The sequence below is a fragment of the Nilaparvata lugens genome, chromosome 4 (genome assembly GCF_014356525.2).
Source record: "Nilaparvata lugens isolate BPH chromosome 4, ASM1435652v1, whole genome shotgun sequence".
Taxonomy (NCBI): domain Eukaryota; kingdom Metazoa; phylum Arthropoda; class Insecta; order Hemiptera; family Delphacidae; genus Nilaparvata; species Nilaparvata lugens.
The window spans coordinates 63,685,666-63,703,617 of record NC_052507.1 but is presented as its reverse complement, the minus strand read 5'-3'; the positions used below and the strand labels follow the sequence as shown (position 1 = coordinate 63,703,617).

General features: G+C 35.9%; 1 protein-coding gene across 2 annotated transcripts in view; it reads left to right on the top strand.

Moving 5' to 3' along the window:
* Nucleotides 1-17,952, top strand: part of LOC111056406 (Kv channel-interacting protein 1) — a 173,171-nt gene that overhangs the window by 92,978 nt on the left and 62,241 nt on the right. The window lies entirely within an intron of this gene.

The window sequence follows — 17,952 nt, the reverse complement described above, 5'->3', positions numbered from 1 at the left end:
ATCAAACAATAGGATAGGGGCGGAGGGTGTGGAAAAATTCGCGGAGCTATTGGGAGGTGAGGATGAAGCTTGTTCCTTGGAGAGTCTGGTGCTAGATTTTAATCTGATTGGAGATGAAGGGTCGATGACGTTAGCTGCCGCTCTACTGAAGAACGAAACTCTCAGAGATCTGAAACTGCAGGGCACTGGAATGCAGAATAAAGGAGTGTTGGCGCTGGCTGATGCACTTCTCACTAATTGCATTCTGCTGCATTTGGATGCAAGTAACAATCACCTGACTGTCAAGTGTTCGGCAGCCCTTATGGCTACACTCAACTCCAACAAAACTTTGCTCACCTTCGATATACGGAATTGTGGAATCGATAAAATCACAGAGCTTAGTGTCTACAAATATGTGCAGAGGAATAGGATGGCTAGTAGATATGCTAATTAATGACTAATGAATTCTATAAAAAATCGAAGAATCGATTTAATGGGTAACAGATAGAATGTTAAATAGTAATGTTGTTATTTGTACAAAAAACAAGTTAGAACACATCTAAATATACAGAATAATGGTAGGTTTATAAAGGTGCGTACAGATATACGCGCCGCGAACATGAGCAATTTACTTTTAATCAGCTGACTATATCTGTATTTTTACAGAAACGGTAAGATACAGTTATAAAAAATTTGGCAAAATACAGAGTGGTTAGAAAAATTCTGAATAAATAAAGTTGAGACGTTTTTCCGACAGGTAATCAAAGATGAGAGTGCCTCACACAGTACCCAAAAACACCCTTCGCGCCTACTCTGTGCCGCCTGATCAGGTGACGACACCCAGACGAGTACAGGCGGAAAACTTGTTATGGGACGAACGAAGGCCCCACACTCTCTCCGCGCTCTGCGTCGAGGCACTCGTCTCAAGCTTCACCGAACACTCGGACTCCCTCGCCTCGCTCGGCCGTCAGGATCTCGACTACCTCCTCGAAGTCCTTCCTCCGGATCTGGACATCGATGTTGTCGCTCCGATAGTCGAGGACGGCATCTACTGGCAGAGATGCTGCCAGCATCGTTGGCCACAGCATCCTCTCGACGTCTCCAAACATGGCGGGTCTTGGAGGAGGATGTTGTTGGAGAAGTATCTCCAACACCACATTGAGGATCTCCAACCTGAGGACATCAATCTTGAAGACTTCGAGAAGAAAATCAACGTTTGTTCCCCCTTCATCATCAGGCTTGAGTTGAGAGAACTAAAACCATCACCTAGAACCGTTTCTGAAACTACAACATCATGTACACACCTCGACCTCAGTTTTCTCCTCTCAAAACTACACAACATCCAAGAACTGATCTTCCAGTTCGGTGTCAGAAACTGTGGCATGGATTTCACCCCGAAACTATTCTCAATAAGCTCTAGAGACATCGAAAACCTAGTCAAGGGGATACAAAACAATCATTCACTAATCCTTCTAAAGATACATAGAAGCTCCATCAACGACGCGAAACTGAAAATCATAGTTGGTGGTGTAGTGGAAATGAAGAACCTCACAACCCTAGACTTCTCGCATTGTCAGATCGGTGACAAAGGAGCTGGGTATCTAGTAGACTTTGTTAGAGCACAAGGAACTCTCAAGAACTTGAATCTATCAAACAATAGGATAGGGGCGGAGGGTGTGGAAAAATTCGCGGAGCTATTGGGAGGTGAGGATGAAGCTTGTTCCTTGGAGAGTCTGGTGCTAGATTTTAATCTAATTGGAGATGAAGGGTCGATGTCGTTAGCTGCCGCTCTGCTGAAGAACGAAACTCTCAGAGATCTGAAACTGCAGGGCACTGGAATGCAGAATAAAGGAGTGTTGGCGCTGGCTGATGCACTTCTCACTAATTGCATTCTGCTGCATTTGGATGCAAGTAACAATCACCTGACTGTCAAGTGTTCGGCAGCCCTTATGGCTACACTCAACTCCAACAAAACTTTGCTGACCTTCGATATACGGAATTGTGGAATCGATAAAATCACAGAGCTTAGTGTCTACAAATATGTGCAGAGGAATAGGATGGCTAGTAGATATGCTAATTAATGACTGATGAATTCTATAAGAAATCTAATAATAGATTGATTGGCTAGCAGATAAAAATGTCAAATGTTAAATAATAATGTTGTTATTTGTACAAAAAAAAAACAAATTAGAACACATCTAAATATACCAGGTGTCTCACAAAGAGGTTTACACGTTTGATTTTATATTACGTGCCCATTCATGCACCGAACTTTTTCAAATTTCACACAGTTTACAAAGTGGGTTCTAAAAATATTCTAGGAAAATTTCAACTTCCCAATTTTTTTAGAAATAAAATGGCGGCATATTGAAAAACGATAATTTACAACCATTAAAAAGGTGTTTTTGGTTTTATGAAATATTTTTATTTTTCCACTTTAGGGCAATATAACTTTTGAATAAAACAACTAGAACAAGGCCTAATAAAAAACCTTTAAAGTCCAAAATTATTGAAATTGAAATTCATCCATAGCAACACACTGATAACAGCGCTTAAGAAATGATTCGTAAGCTCTTACAAAGAAACTCCGCCGTATCCGGAGAAGTTCCTCTTCTATTGATCGTTTTAGTTCCACATTATTATTTAATTTATGGGTATATGCTTTCTCCTTCAAGTAACCCCTCAAAAAAGTAAATCTGGTGATCAGGGTGGCCAATCTAAAAAATCACTTCCTCGACCAATCTAACGGCCATGATGTTTGTCATTTAGCTCAACATGATTTGCGAAATGAGGTGGAGCACCATCTTGTTGGAAGATTGCTTGATCCATTTCTGGTACCATCAAATGAGGCAATACTACTGCAACGTAGTAAACAAATAAGATAATAACTCATGAAAGTGGTAAGCGAATTGGTTGAATTTTCATTATGACGCAATTTTGTTTCTACGAAGGTTAGGGAGCTGAAATTTTCCCAGAATTTTTTCAGAACCTACTTTGTAAACTGTGTAAAATTTTGTGCAAAAATGGGCACGTAATATAAAATTAAACGTTTGAACCTCTTCGTGCGACACCGGTACATAATAATAGTAGGTTTTTAACGTGCAGAATGACAGCTCAAGGCCTTTGTAAGTAGCACAATTCAAAATTAAAAGAGAAAAAGTTCAGGAACTTTGATATAAATAATAATGTCTTTGAGTTGCTCAAAATAACAAATAACTCTATGTCGTGAAATTGTGACGTTCAAATTATCAGTATTTATTCAATTTTTTAATCATTCAGAATTACACATCTTGAAGAAAAGTACCACAGGCTTATAAGCCCAAAAAGGTTCCAATTCTAATTTATACAACAGTCCAAATGTAACTAGGTTATGTGTCACTTAACATTCTTCAATTTCACACACAATTTACAATTCAAAACACACAAAAATCATTTTGAAATTGAAAAAACTTCTAAATTTAATTAAATCAATCGCAATTAATTAGAAAATTTCAAACTTTGAGAAACTATAAAATTTTGAGACCGAAAAGACAAACACACTACCTATTCAGAACTTATATAATTTTAGAACGTATAGCAATTTTGCCAGCATTCTAATTTTGTCAGCTAATCAATGACTGATTATGTTATGAAAGATGGATAAATTGATTTATTGAAAATTATAAATTTTATTTTATACAAAGAAGAACTATTCACAATAATTCATTCTTCAACTGCAACATGAAACGATTGGATGAGATAATCAGTATTGTTTATTGGTTATTAATTTATTATTACATTGATATATTATTGGTTTATTATTAGATTAAAGACTAAGAAATTGATAAAAACCACAGATTTCATTGATAGTTAGAAAGACCAGTTTCGGTTGTTACACCATTGTCAATCTCTGACAAACTAAAACTAAATACAAGAGCAGCAGAATTTATACTAGTGGGCGAGTACTGCTATTGGTCAAGGGCATGAACACCTGCCATTGGCCCAGTTAGACAGTCTTCTCCCACTTAACGATATAACAGAAACATCACAAAATGGCGGCTTAAGCATCAGACTCGCCATGATAACAAAATTTTTTGAAGACTTTTTGTGACGTTTCTGTTATATCGTTAAATGGATGGAGACTGTTTAACTGGGCCAATGTCAGGCGTTCATGCCCTTGATCAATAGCAGTACTCGCCTACTAGTATAAATTCTGCTGCTCTTGTTTTTATTCTTAGTTTATCAAAGATTGACAATGGTGTAAAAACTGAAACCGGTCTTTCTAACTATCAACAAAATCTGTGGTTTTTGACAATTTCTTAGTCTTCTTATTCAATATGAATAATTACCACAATATCAACTTCTCAACTGCACAAAAAGTGTATCATTAGAATTCTGAAATACCGTGAAACAAATTATTGAACACATAGGAATTTATCCTGTAAATTTTTTTCTAATTATAGAATGCCATAAAGACATGCAACACATTGGGCCCGTTTTGTGTACGTGGAATGTGATAAATTGTCCGATTCACAATTGTCCGATTCACAATTGTCCGATTCACAATTGTCCGATTCACAATTTACCAGGTACAAAGTTCCGCGTCTCATGGGAAGAATTTTGACAGATTTTGTACCAGAAACCAGTTCCAGTTCCAAATCCATGCCCCACAGTCGAAGCGTGGTAAATTGTCCGGCCTGGTACAGTTCCAACCATCTGAGCTCTCATTGGTCGATTGAATTGTAGTCTGCATGCTTCTCTGTGCCTGATAGTTTGATTGTTTACCATAGCATAGCCATAGAATACATAACCAACAAAATTATGTTAGATAACCATTGGTTGAATGATTTTTTCTCTATAGAAAATTTGAGAGTAATGGAATATAAGAGATGCACACTTTTCTAGACGGTAAGTTTGTAAAACAGCCTTTCTTCATTCACGCAGCTTTAACCAACGTTAACTTTATAAGCGCCAAAAGCTTGAACCAACGATTTTGAAATGGCGTTCCATGGGAACATTTTGCACTAGTTACGTGATGGAGCAATTTTCGATTGGAACTGGAACAATTCACTGTACACAGAACGTACACATTGATAACACACAAGACTAACAAAATATTTTTGAAGACACTGAACATATTTTCAAAATATGACATGAGTAGTGAGCTAGAGGAGAGGACATTGTATAGACCGTGTTGTAGTCTCTGTCATTCAAATTGAATTTTTAACAATTTTTCCAACAAAGCTTCATTGTATATGGGACGTCCACAAAGTGTCCATAAATTGTCATTGTCATAAATGTACTGAATGTGCTGTCATTGTAAATTGTATTGAATTTGCCAACCTTTGAAAAGGAAACAAAAAATGAATAGAGAAGCATTTTTCTGACCTGTAACTGCAGATACATATTTCATGACACCTATAATATTCTTCTACAATATATTGGATCGAAAAATTTAATAAATAATGATGGTGGAATGATTGACAATGGAAGCATTGCCTAAACAGCATTTTCAACTCAATTTCTGTATCTCACTATGATTATCAAACAACCTTGACTAGGAAGCTGAAATTAGAATGTTTTTAAATGAGAATCAGAATTAAATGAGAATCAGAATTAAATGAGAATGTTTTTCAAAACCTGAAACTCACAAGCTACCGGTAGTGAAATGAAATTCAAAAATTCTTTATTGAGCGGTGTTAGGACGAGCTTTCCTTTATTAGGCAAGTTATAACTGCACATACATAGTTCATTATATCTATTGTATTCTTCTACAAACCGTGTATTGTTTTGAAAACTTGAATAAATGATGATAAAGAGTTATTGACACCACAGTTACACCATCATTAACTCACGCCACATTTTCAACTCAATTTATGTATCTCACAACGCTGTGGCTTAGTGCAAAAACTACCAATGTCATTTTTTTCAAAAATGAGTTAAATACATCACTAATATCGATTATTTTCAGTTCCAGACGTGCCAATGTCCTATCTCAAAGCAATAAAAAGTTATAAAATTTATACTACCAATGTCTTGATTTATTCCACTTATTCCAACAAAGCTTCATTGTATATGGGACGTCCACAAAGTGTGCATAAATTGTCATTGTCATAAATGTACTGAATGTGCTGTCATTGTAAATTGTATTGAATTTGCCAACCTTTGAAAAGGAAACAAAAAATGAATAGAGAAGCATTTTTCCGACCTGTAACTGCAGATACATATTTCATGACACCTATAATATTCTTCTACAATATATTGGATCGAAAAATTTAATAAATAATGATGGTGGAATGATTGACAATGGAAGCATTGCCTAAACAGCATTTTCAACTCAATTTCTGTATCTCACTATGATTATCAAACAACCTTGACTAGGAAGCTGAAATTAGAATGTTTTTAAATGAGAATCAGAATTAAATGAGAATCAGAATTAAATGAGAATGTTTTTCAAAACCTGAAACTCACAAGTTACCGGTAGTGAAATGAAATTCAAAAATTCTTTATTGAGCGGAGTTAGGACGCACTTTCCTTTATTAGGCAAGTTATAACTGCACATACATAGTTCATTATATCTATTGTATTCTTCTACAAACCGTGTATTGTTTTGAAAACTTGAATAAATGATGATAAAGAGTGATTGACACCACATTTACACTATCATTAACTCACGCCACATTTTCAACTCAATTTATGTATCTCACAACACTGAGGCTTAGTGCAAAAACTACCAATGTCATTTTTTTCAAAAATGAGTTAAATACACTAATGCATCACTAATATCGATTATTTTCAGTTCCAGAAGTGCCAATGTCCTATCTCAAAGCAATAAAAAGTTATAAAATTTATACTACCAATGTCTTGATTTATTCCACTTATTCCACTCTCAGAGTGCGAAAACTACCAATGAAGACTTATATTTTTAGATTGTCATTAATACTCTGTGCTAGAACTACCAATGTCAACTTCTGTACTTCTAGCACTCACATTTCCGTATCGAAATGCCGTAATTCAAAAAATACAAGGTGAACTTTCAAGCTGATTTGTGAGAAAGTTGATATTTTGACATAGGTAGTTCTTGCACCAAGCCACAGAACGATTAACAACCATCATTAACTCACACCACATTATCAACTCAATTTATTTTGTCAGAAGGATTTACAACCGTAATTAAAAATGATTGAATAATTAGACTCCTTGGCTCAGTTGCACAAAATCCTGTTGAGTTTCAACCATGATTAAATGTCACGAGAACCAGTCAGAAAAGCCTTCTATTCTGAAAAGCTTTCTGAGATTGATTCTCGTGATATTTATCATGATTGGAATTGCTCAGGCGTTTGTGCAACTGGGCCTCAGAGAATACTTGGATATAGTTGGAAATAATTCAATATAATTTAATAGTAGTTCATATATGATATAAGATAAATATTATACTTTAGAAAACTTTTGTTTTTCTAAAGCAAATAACTGAGTTGACTGTCACCCTTCGATTGATCCTCTGCTTTAAGAAGGAAGGAAGTTCAGAAAATTTTTGTTTCTGATTTAGGAAATAGTTCTTTTTCATTCTTTATTCATTCATACAATAAGTATGAATGAATAAATTCATACTTAATAAAGAAATAATAAATAATAGGGAGAGTAAGGTAACCTCGTGCTATTCCTCTCCCAAATTCATATAAGGTAACACATATGCGAAATAGGTTGAGTCTTCTAGAACTTCTATTCTTCACTTCACAGAATTTTTGTCCTTGAACATTTTCACAAAGTAGATTTCAACATAGAAGAAATATTTCACATTGTTATCCATATATATTATATTTATTTATTATATAAAAGCAAAATGACACTGACTGACAGACTGACTCACTCACTCGCAGAACTAAAAATCTACCGGACCAAAAACTTCCAAATTTGGTAGTTATGTCCAGTTGGCCCTTTAGAGGCGCACTAGGAACGGATTTGGAAGAATTTCTAAAGATACGCCCAAAATCTGCTTTTTTCCAGCGTTTTCTCAGCTTTATCGAGAACAAATGAACAGAAATTGTTCAAATTCAGTACAGAAGCTCAGCTAGGGCTTAGAAGGAATTTGCAATAACGTCAAAGATACGCCCAAAATTAGCGTTTTTCCAGCGTTTTTAGCGTTTTCTCAGCTTTATCGAGAACAAATGAACATAAATTGTTCAAATTTAGTACAGAAGCTAAGCTAGGGTGTAATAATGTTGTGTTAGAAGGAATTTGAAATAACGCCAAAGATACGCCCATAATTAGCGGTTATGGCGAGCGAAGCGAGACTGACGGCTAGTAACATTATATAGCCTACTTGATTTTTATTCCCCTTTGTTTTACTAAAACAAATAACTGGATGAAATAAAAACAAACATATGTTGTCAAATTCTACACCGTTTTATTTGGTGCAGCATCATGGTTTCATGACAACACAGGTCCCACTTTTAAGCTGAAAATGTGCAAAGTTAGTAGACAGAAGGTTGGTCACTCATCTATAGTATTTTAGTTGAAATGCAATTGGAGTGGGGGAACTGCAGCCGTGACGTAGGCTGTAGTACAGAGTAGGCAGAATATCGCATTCTTGAAAGTCATACGGTGACCTATAGTCAAATTAATTATATAACACAAACATTTTTTGACATGCAAGCTTTCTGTTTCTGCTTTACAATAATTAACAAAACATTTGAATAATACAAGCATTTTGAATATAAACGCAAAAAACCCACCTCCTAACCTTCCCTTTCAAACCTTTAAGGTTTCTTTATATTCTAGGTCGTGTTTATATTTTGTAGTTTGGCTATACATCAGCTTGTGAATTTCGGGGATGAGATATTTCGATTCTCGTAGAATATGTGCTCGATACCAGCATGTGTTCAGTGCATTTATATGAATGAAACTCATTGGATTTATCGGGATCGGTTTATTGTTTTATTGAAATGCATTGATTTATCAAGATTTTTTATAGGTTAATCTGAAATTATAATAGTATAACGTTGTCTACTAACGCTTTTCCAGCTTATTAACTTTATCGTGTAACGTGCTTAGATTCTTGAAAAACTTTCAACTTCATTTTATTCATACAAGTTGAATGAACTTGATATTTTAAACAACATCATTAGAATCGGTGATTAATTCGCTATAAGTATGGAGAATTTTTAAGTTCTAGGTCAATCTTGAGGGGATTAAACGACGATGTATTTGAAGATACAGTGAATAAACTGTATGCTCAGTGTGGTTACTCTATCACTTTTTTACTACACGTGACGTCACGCTGGCATTCCCCCCACCACTTCGAATCTTACACCTGTGAGTGATCAACCTTCTGTCTACCAACGTTGGAAAATGTGTAGAATTTGACATGTGTGTTTTTGTTTCATTATGGGACGGTTTTACAACATTGACAGTGACTCGAATTTTTACAAATAACTGAGTTAACTGTCACCCTTCGATCGATCCTCTGCTTTATTCATTCTTTATTCAGATGAATAAACAAACAAATACATCCCTTAAAGAAAATACAATAAAGGAATCTCCACTTCTGTCTCCTTCACCACATAAAGTCAACAATAAAATTCCCCTTGAATAGTCACTATTGTCCACCATTTTTAATGCATGATAAATCCCATGACCTAGAAAGTGGCTCCAGCTGTAATCCGATGACATCCAATATGGCGGCGATCGTATATCACAGTGATATACAGTTATACATGTAAGGAGAGCTGCAGTGATATACAGTGATATATGTAAGGCGAGCTGGGATATAAATCAAAAGTACGGACTTGAGACGACAGGTCCGCTTCATTACCCCAGCCTGCTCGGAAACCAAGAGCCCAAATGGTCTCACACTGACTCAACTCCGCCCTATATTAGCAGCATATTAGTTATAGGCTCATCTCAAGTTTTGCTGCAACATGATAGCTGGAGTTGGGAGAGTTCTAAATAAGCCCAGCCGCCTAAGGGCTGTCTAAAACGGTCCTTTCACGTTTCACTCTGCTCTGTTGTGAGGTCCACGTTATAATGGCGGTGGAGAAAGATGGGAGAACAACGTTGCCGATTCTCTGCCTTGCTACTGCCTTCTATGGAGGATAGCTGATACCGGTGTATTTGATGTGATATAAACTGTTAATTCTTGTTTAAAATGATCAAATTATATGTTATTCGTCAAGAAAATAGATTTTTCCTACAGTTACCTTGAAAAGTGACCATTCCTGCACTGATTACAGAACCCAAAGAATCAATCACTTTCCCGCTCTAGTGCGCAAAGTATTACTTTGCGTACTCTTAATACTTTGCGTATTATCTTGCAGCCATCCCAATCAGCTGTTGACATTGTTGGCGTGTATTTTGAATGCGAATTTGTTCTATCTATATTTTTTCTGATTTTCAAATAAATAAAAATGAGAACTCATTAAATTATACATTTCGAATATTATTAATTATTCATTATTTCAAATAATATTTTTTTCATTCATAAATTGATTGGTTGAAAAATTATTTAGAAATTAAGATTCACTCAAAATTATTCAAATTTTCAAATTAATTTGATTAATTTAATTTTTAATTTGAATAAATTATGGATTATTAATTTTCAATTGGATTATCAAGTTTAAATAAATTAAAGTTGTTATTAATAACAAAATTATACACACAAACATTTGATGGATTTCAGCCATCATTTTACCCATAATCAACCACTTTTCATATTTAATGGTAACTGTAGGGAAAATTTAATGTGAAATACGTGCGCAAAGTTCCTCTGCTGCACTCAAGAAGCCATTCCGCCCTCGTCTACGGCTCGGGCGTAAACGTTTCTTTCGGTGCAGCAAACTGTCACTTTGCGCACTAGTTGCACAAATAACTATTTCAATGATTGAATAATAAATTTCAAAATTGAGATGGGATATTTTGTTAATTATTGATTATTATATTTCTACATTGCGGAAAAACGATCTAGCAAGGATGCAGAGGTGGAAATTGATGGTGCTATCTGCTTTGTCGAATTATAGACAAGGTTAGCAACATCAATTAACTCATCAGTTAACTCTCACTTCAGGCGAGGTGGGATCTTCCATTAGAACATGGTACGTCATAGTGGAGTAGGTCAATTTCCACTCAGAAAACACTAAACACTTCTTATAGCGCTGAAGGGCTGTGTGAAAAAAAGAACATTCAGAGTCGATTCAAGTATGAGCAAAGACCTTAAAGAGATATAGACCCACAACGCCTTTTTGTGTAGTTGAAAAGTTGATATTGTGGTAATTATTCATATTGAATGAAAAAGACTAAGAAATTGTCAAAAAAACCACTGATCAGTGAGAAAGATGTAAACAATGAAAGATGTGACAATTTCTTAGTCTTTTTCATTCAACCCACAACGCCCATGCCTTCCCAATGATAGCTCTTACTTGAAATTGAAGGCCGCCATTGGGGTATTTTAGCACGAGATATTATATCCATATATTTGTTATATTATAGATTACAAAGGCATTGGTATGTAATAATCTTATAGGTTGCCCCCTCAATGGCCGATTTCAATTCCAAGTACGACACTAGTGCTGCATGTGAGTCTTTGCATCTTTAAGGTCTTTGAGTATGAGTATAATATTGAAGCATAAGTAGAAGTGTTTCATCAGTGGATTCTGAATGAAAAATAATCTGGTGTGGTAAACTCACACAACTTTCCTCGCTCATTGAACTGTATAAGCCTCATTCTTAAAAGAGAATAATTAATTCAGGGGAATAACTTAATGACGATTGGCGGATACATATTTAAAACTATCGATCAAACTATTGTATATATTGTTTTCAGAGTACATTTCCCTTTGAGTAATAGTTATTTGTGCATCTAGGGACTAAAGTGCAACTTTTTCTCCCTGAGGGAAACTGTTGTCGCCCGATGGCGTAGCCGAGGGCGACAATTTCCCTGAGGGAGAATAAGTACTTTAGTCCCGTGATGCACACAACATTTTTCCTCCACCTACACCAATACCTATAACAATGAATAATTTTACCTACATCTGATGTCTATGTTGTGTTTCACAATAATTGTTGCTTTCAACATTGAATAAATGGTCCATAAATAACTTGGGCTACATACCTGTGCTTGTTGTGAGAGGTAAACAAGGATTACGTTTTCTGAAATTCTTACTGTTCCACCACAATTCTTCTTGCACCATTCAACGAATAAATCATATCGCTTGATGTATAGTTCCTTTGATTTTTCCGGAAGCAAATTTTCAGTTACATTTTCAGCTTCGTGTCGAATGTTCGGCGGAGTTAGAACAAACTCCTCATCACTCTCACTTTCCATTTTATAAAAACGAAAATAACTTCTACAATACCGGTAGCGGATTTCGAAGATCTTAGTAGGTAACCAAGAAAAAACATAACCTGCAATCTTGTTTTCTGTGCAGACACGCTCAGTCGTCTCTGTTAAAGTGGGTTTTCGTTTATGCGTAAATGCCGTCGTCGACCATGACAGGGAGAGAATCTCAGATTGGGTAGATTTCAATCTGTCTACATAACTTAAAAGATTATGTTAATTATGTTTAATGGAGCAGGTTGAGCTTATACTTTTTTATACTTTTAAATGGCAATATTTTGATATTATTGAAAATGTTTATTTCTTTATTAATAAAGACAAATAATGAAAAAGTTATTTAATCAGCTGTTTTAGCACACTTGAAATTTGGACAATATGAATGTCAACAATGCTTGCCGTCGTCGACTGCGGAAAAGTTCGCATAAACGAAAACGTACCTTTAGATGAACGCTCTCGTAGAGATGCCGATGACGTTAGATGCCGATGACGTACTTTTTCATATCCACCAACGGTTGAACATAACCTAACAATCGAAATAGAGCTACTTATTTCCTAGAGCTAAAATATTCCAAAGATCGAAATAGAGCTCTTTTACTTTTCCTCTACCGACCACGACAGTGTTGCCACATTCCTCATTCTTCAATCGCGGCGTTGTCGGACTTCTTCCCATGTTAATCTTATGGGTTTATTTTTACTCCCTTGGGAGTAAAAGTGATCACTTTTCCCGCTGGGAATTATTTTTAGTCCCATGGGAGGAAAAGTAGTACTTTAGTATTCGATTCCAGGTGTAAAATGAGACTTTTGATAGTAGGTGGAGGAAAATAATATTATTATTGTGAAATTCGATGATTTTTAAAAAGTCGTCAAAACAGCTGTTCTACAGGTAAAATATGTCGACTATGTGATCTTTCAAATAAACTGCTCTACCTACCTCATGCATGAGAAAGAGGTTACTAAGTCCATTTCTCAAGGATGGGGTGGACACCCTGCTAGTTTCCCAGGGAGGAGACTCATGCCAGTTGATAGAGCTGATAGATAACTATATAGGGTATGAATTTGAAAAAATAGGTCGAGTCATTTTTGAGAGAATCGTGATAGAAATTCAACAAAATCCATTTTTCTCGAAAATATTACGAGGCTCCTGCAATTTTCCCAGAAATGAGACTTATGTGAGCTGATAGGGCTCATGAATAGCTCCAGGGTATAAACTTGAAGAAAATCATTAGAGCCGTTTCCGAGAAAACCGCGAAAAACATGGTTTTTTAGTCATTTTCCCCTCATTTTGAATTGAATTTTATTGAATTTCCCATTGTCAGATCCTCATGGTATAAGGACCTTAAGTTCAGACACAGACCAACAACGAAAAATCATGTTTTTGGACTCCGAGGACCTTGAAACGTATAGAACACTTGAAATCAGGGTACCTTAATTTTTTTTAGAAAGAAATACTCTCCTCACCTATGGTAATAGGGCAAGGAAAGTAAAAACAACAGAAGGTCTTTAGAAGAAGCAGAATACTGAGCGATTAGATAAGTTTCATTTCTTATAGCGCATATGGCCTATGTGACAAAGAACATTCAGAGTCAATTCAAGTATGAGTATAAAATTGAAGCATGAATAGAAGTGTTTCATCAGTGGATTCTGAATGAGAAAAAATGATCAGAGAATGTAATCGATGTTGGCTCGGAGTTGTTTGACAAGTCTATCAGCTCGAATCAAGTCTCGACTACTACTGATGACAAAGTTAGTGGGAGGGGGAAACGAGAGAATATTTTGGCGCGAACAGGAAAGATGAACAATTTTTTTGGCGCGAAACAGGTGGTGCTGAATAGAGAGAGAGGGAGAGTGAGTAAGTGAAAGTGTCTCTCTGGAGCCACTGCTCCAGAGAATGATGAACGGGAGGACAAGGACCCTTGGGGGGGGGGAACGAACCCCGGTTTGGAGACTCGTGACGTCATTGTGATCGATCGAGGCCTGCCCAACCCCTATTCACCCATTCCCTCCGCTATAACCCCCATAGAATCATTTCTACCTTGGAGAAGGAAATTCTTCCCTCACAACTGGGAAGAGAGAGTCAGTGCACATCCTCACACACACACACACACACTCACACACACGCACACCAACACAGTCAACTGAATAAAATCGTTGATACGACAACATCATCATCTCATCTGTCGTTATAAGCTCAATATATCTGTTACTACAGTAACTATATAACAGTTACTATATCGGTAACAGTTACTATATCTGTTACTAGTATAAGCTGATCATTAGGAGCATCAGACAAATGCTTTCATCACCTTGTTGCCAATCATTTAGTGACGTCACACCGCTAGCTCCTATAGTGAGGTTCACGTTATAATGGCAGTGGAGAATGATAGAAGAACAGCGTTGTCGATTCTCTCCCTCGCCACTGTCTTCAATTAAAGATAGCTGATACCAATGTATCTGATGTAATATCAACTATTCATTCTTGTTGAGAATAATCGAAGTCCTTACTCCACCTAATTAAGTGTTTTTTCATTTCAATTTTATTTTCTACGTTAAGAATGTAGAATTCGATCAACAGTGGTGTTGCTACCCTTGTCTATAATTCGAAAAAGCAGATAGCGCTACTATCCTTCTATACCTCCGCAACGTTGCCAGATCGTGATTTAATAATATAGAAATATATTTGATAAACAACGTATTGAATTTCAATTCATAATTTAATTATTATTAATTATTAATTCATACAAAAAGTACATCATAAAAATGATTAATTATTGTTAAATAAATTCTTGACGAATAGAGAATATCATTGATTATTTCAAACAAGAATGATATTATTACGTCAAATAAAACGGTATCAGCTATCATAGAGGAAATATAAAGGTGCGTACAGTTATACGCGCCTCCAACACGCTCCGCGCACTCGGTAATCACTCCGCAATCGCTCCACGCACGCTCCGCACTCTCTCTGCAATCGTTCCGATCTTGAACGTTAAGGAAGATGTTAGCTGTTCTCGCGTTCCACTCTTGCTCCCCGGTCGATCATCAATCGATCTGCTCGAGTGACGTTCGATTGCGGAGCAGAGCGAAAGTCTGTACGCACCTTTACATAAGGAGATATCCCATGGTATAGGTCGTTATGCTCCGAATTTCAAGCTGATTTTTTGTTAACCCTAGCCGATCACTGTCGACTACTTTCTATTATTACTGTTTTGGCAGGAAAATAATGTAAGAACGGCACAGTATGAGAGACTACCAGCTTCACACGTATCTTCACAATGAAGAACTACTATAAGACTATTAGCTTGAGTTGAAATTTGCAACATAAACGCCCTATACCATTAGATATGTACTTACGTTACCTTTTCTCTATGCAGCCATCCTCTATAGAAAACAGTGGCGAGGGAGAGATTCGGCAACGCTGTTCTACTGTCTTTCTCCACTGCCAATATTATGTGAAGCTCACAGATGCCAGGGTGGCTTCGTATGCAACAGTGTCATAGGCACAGATTCGCGTAGAATATTATCAGTCACAATGTGACGGGGAAGTAAAATCGACACCAGAGGGCAAAAGGAGCATAAAGGGTTGTCTTTCTTTGACGGCATCGTCTCATCATCATTTTTCTCTCTAGTAATCTAGTTCTCTACTCTCTAGCTCTTCTCCACTTTCTCTTTCTCTCTCTACCTTCTTTTTCTAATCTCTCTCTCTGTCAGTCTCAAAGATTGCAAACAGACTTAGAATTGAGTTTAACCAACGGCAACAGATATAGTGAGGTCCACGTTATAACGGCAGTGTTTGATTAGCAATGGAATTGATATCCTTGTCTATCATTCAGCGAAGCGGATAGTGCTATCGCTTTCTCGCTTTGCTCTGTAGCCAGATCGCCTTTTAACAATGTAGAATTAATAATTCATTAACAAAATAGTCCATCCTAATTTTGAAAATTCATTACGAAATTATTGAAAATATAATTTATTGCTTTATAAAATATAAATGATTACTTTAATCGAGAATGAACAATTAATATTACATCAATAAACCCGTATCAGCTACCGTCTATAGGAGGCATTGACAAGACTGAAGATCGGCAACGTTGCTCTCGTATCTTTCTCCACTACAAGACAAGACATGATCAGACACGTTCAGTCACAATACTCCACATAGTTGCTTATGAAGACATGTCTAATTGCAATGACTAATCAGTGTGAGTTGCGTCATAAGCAACAATGTGAAGTATTGTGACTAAACGTGTCTTGTATTGTCTTGACTAACTGGTGTGCATTAATTTAGCCTTAGTCAGCTGGGGTCAGCATATTAAATTATTGTCCGAACGAAGTGAGGTCTAAGATTCAAGTCGACGGTTTGGCATTTCTCTTAATGTTTAAATGTTTATATGTTGCGCATTTACGGCGAAACGCGGTAATAGATTTTCATGAAATTTGACAGATATGTTCCTTATTAAATTGCGCGTCGACGTATATACAAGGTTTTTGGAAATTTTGCATTTCAAGGATAATATAAAAGGAAAAAGGAGCCTCCTTCATACGCCAATATTAGAGTAAAAATCAGACTATAGAATTATTCATCATAAATCAGCTGACAAGTGATTACACAGATGTGTGGAGAAGCCAGTATATTACTGAATAGGGTCTATACCCTATACCATAAGGTCTATATTACATAAGGTCTATATTACCATAAGGTTTATAGTTTCAATCAAAGACATTAAAGAGGTATGCATCTTCAAGCTGGGTTTACACCAAAGTTATTAACAAAATGGTTATAACTCAATCCTTATAGATTCTATTAGAATGAACATATGTGTCATCATGTGTATGATAAGTTATGTTCAATCTAATATTATAATCTATAAGGATTGAGTTATTAACATTTTTTTAATAAATTTGGTCTAATCGCAGCTTCAAGGTCATTGGTTTCAATATTTTGTTTTGCAGTCATGGTATTATTATGCGTGCCCTTCAGTATCAATATTCTCACATTTGAAAAAACTAATTTAATAGGTGAATAAGAATAAACAAATAAACTAAATAATGCTGGAGAAATTATAATATTTTTGATTCTAAAAAATTAATTTTCATCGGATAGAAAGATCATCATGGAACTGGATGAATTATATCATATAGAATACAAATTCAAACGTGAACTGAGTTTGTTAACATTTAAAACAGTTGACATCTGGTACTTGTGGATGAGAATACTGCGTGAGGTCCACTGTTCACAGAACTACAAGTATCATGGATAGATGTAGCTTTCATAATTAGTTCATATTTCGGCGTCAAAATATGCCTTACAACTTCATTCAAGTATTTCTCACCTCAGTTCCTGAGAAATTGATGAAGTGTTGTGAAAATAACCAACAAACAGGTGGATGAAAGAGCAAACAAAGTCAGACTACCCAACTTGAGGGCTTGGATCACACCATTAAAAGTTATTACGGTTTTATGACTGTGAAATAAATCATGCTATCTATTGCTGTAACTTATTTAGTACTGAAGACTTCCTTTTTCTTTTTAGTTGTAACTCATCTACCACTAAAATAATTTTCTCTCTCTGTTCAGCTGCAAATTATTTAGCACCAACATCATTATCTCTCTGTTCAGCTGCAATTCATCTAGTTCTAAAACCATTATTCTCCTGTCTTTCTTCA